Source organism: Dromaius novaehollandiae, unplaced genomic scaffold, assembly GCF_036370855.1.
Source record: "Dromaius novaehollandiae isolate bDroNov1 unplaced genomic scaffold, bDroNov1.hap1 HAP1_SCAFFOLD_76, whole genome shotgun sequence".
Classification (NCBI taxonomy): domain Eukaryota; kingdom Metazoa; phylum Chordata; class Aves; order Casuariiformes; family Dromaiidae; genus Dromaius; species Dromaius novaehollandiae.
The window spans coordinates 260,001-262,404 of NW_026991488.1; the positions used below are offsets into that span (position 1 = coordinate 260,001).

Here is a 2,404-nt window from a genome sequence, read left to right on the forward strand (position 1 = left end):
CGAAGGCCCGGCCGCGCGGGGAGGGGAAGGAGAGCACCCCCCCTCTCCCCGGGGCAACGGGCCTGCGAGGCGCCCCAGCCGCGCCACACCGCGCGCGCCACGCGGCGCGGCGGCAGCCGCCGGGCTCGGAGGGGAGGGCGGGCACGGCCGGGCGCACCCGAACCGCGCCCCCCCCCACACCCACCGAGGGGCGGCACGCCGCTGCGCCCACGCCACGGCGCGGGTGACGATTGACCGTCAAGCGACGCTCAGACAGGCGTAGCCCCGGGAGGAACCCGGGGCCGCAAGTGCGTTCGAAGTGTCGATGATCAATGTGTCCTGCAATTCACATTAATTCTCGCAGCTAGCTGCGTTCTTCATCGACGCACGAGCCGAGTGATCCACCGCTAAGAGTTGTCTCGGTTTCGGTCCCCGCCGCGCGCGCGGGGGGACCGGGCAGCTTTCGCAGCCCCTGGGGGGCCCCCCCTCCTCCGCCCCCTCCTCCTCCGCCCCACCGCCCTTCCTCACGCCGACGCCGGCTGCTGAGCAAGGGACGGCAGAGACGGAAGGAGAGAGAGAGCGAGAGAAAGAGAGGGGCTTGCCTCACTGACCGTACAAGCACAGAGAAAGGGGGGGGGGGGGAAACGAAGGGCAAACCCGAACGAGAAGGGCGGGGAGCCCTCGCTCCCGACCTGGGGACAAACCCTGTCTCGCTTCGAGTCCGGCCCAGGCGCCCGGCTCGGTCTGGCCCGGCAGGGAGCGGCGGGCCGGCCACACCGCCTGCCTCGGGATGTTGGGGGGGGTCCGTCCCCGCAGACCACCCCCCCCCCGCCCCAGGCGTCAGAGCCCGGCCGCCACCGGGAGCGGCGTCGCCCCGCCGCCCGCGCGCCTGCGGCCCGCCGGCCCCGCGCTTCCCAGCTCCTCGCTCGCCTCGCCGGCCCTCCGGCTCGACCGCCGCCGCCGCCGCCGCCGCGGCGCCCACACCCCCGCGCGCCCGCACACACCGCCTCGCGGGTGACGCCACGCGCTCGCCCGTCCCCTCCGCGGACAGACGCCCGGCGGCGGGCAGGCGGGCAAGGCGGCACGGACGGGGACGGCGCCCGCTCTCCCCGTCTCCACGCGGAGAGCGGGGCGGGCCGCCCCCGCCGCCGCCCCACCACCGCCCCCCCGCTGCCTGGCGGAGCCGGGCGGGGCAGAGCGAGGCGGGCGCCCCGGACGGCAGAGTGCCGGGGCGGGCGCGTAGGGTAGGGCGCCGCCGACGGCGGCCACGGCGGAAGACCCAGAAGCACCGGCCAGGGAGAAGGAGGAGACGCGCGGAGGCTCGGCGCCCGCACCACCCGCGGTGGGGGCTCGCCCTCCCGGCGGCGAGCACGCGCTCGCGCCCGGCTCGCAACGCTCGAGGCAGGCCGGCAACTAGGCCGACCGCGCGGCGTCTCTCCGCCGAGACCAGACCGCGGAGAGAGGGGGCAGGGTAACCCCTCTCCGTCCCGGCTGCCCGCGGGGCGAGCGCGGGGCGCGCCGGCTGGCATGGGGGGGCGCGGCGCCCGCGCGCGCCGACCCCCCGGCCCTCCGGCAGCACGCCCGGCCGCCTCCGCGAGTCGCATCGGGCCGCCCGAGTCTTTAAACCTCCGCCCGGCTCTCCAACCGAGAACCCTCGGGCCCGGAGCCCGGGGCCCATGGCCATCCCTGCCCGGGGCGGCTGCCGGCGGCCGCGGTGGCCGGAGGCCCTCTCCCCTCTCTCGCTCGCTCCCTCCCTCCCCGCCCCCCCCACCCCCACCGCGGGGGAGGAAGGACCGGGGTGGGGGGAAGCCGAGGCGGGGGGGGGGAAGGCACGGCCGGTGCGGCGCGCACGGTGCGGCACCCGGGAGGAGCACGCTGGCACACGGGACCACACGGGTGGGTCACCGAGGGGGGGGCAGGAGAAGCGCGGGCGCTAGGTACCTGGCCCTGGGGTGAGGGAAACGACCTGAAATCCCCGCGGGGGTGCCTCCCCCGCCGCCGCCCGCCACCGGGCCGCCGCCGCCTCGCGGCGACGGCGGCAGCCTCGGCAGCGGCGACGAGACGGGACGCGGAGGGGGAACCCGGCACCCGCCAGCCGGCCCCCGCGCCCCTCGGCGGAGCGTCCGCCCGCGGGGTGCGCCCGACACCCGCCGCCACGACCTCGTCCTCCTCCCAGGGCCCGGGGTTTCCCTCAGTAACCCGGCGCCGGGTGGCAGCTGCACCCGGGAGGAGAGCCGTGGCTCGGGCCGCCCACTCGGGCACGAACCGTCGCCTCGCTTGGCCTCAACGCGACGCCCCCCGCTCGGGGGCCCGGCGCCCGCCCCGCGCGCCATCCCGGAACGCCTGCCCCCGCAGGTCTCTGCGGACGGGCTGCTCCGCCGCAGCCCGCCGCGGGTCCGCCCCCCACAGCTTAGGGGTGGGGACC

General features: G+C 78.5%; 1 non-coding gene across 1 annotated transcript; it reads right to left on the minus strand.

The window, feature by feature from the left end:
* Positions 1–242: 242 nt before the first annotated feature.
* On the minus strand, positions 243–395 carry LOC135326874 (5.8S ribosomal RNA). Its single transcript, XR_010387082.1, has one exon. It is a non-coding gene; the product is annotated as a 5.8S ribosomal RNA (ribosomal RNA).
* Between the last annotated feature and the right edge of the window lie 2,009 nt (positions 396–2,404).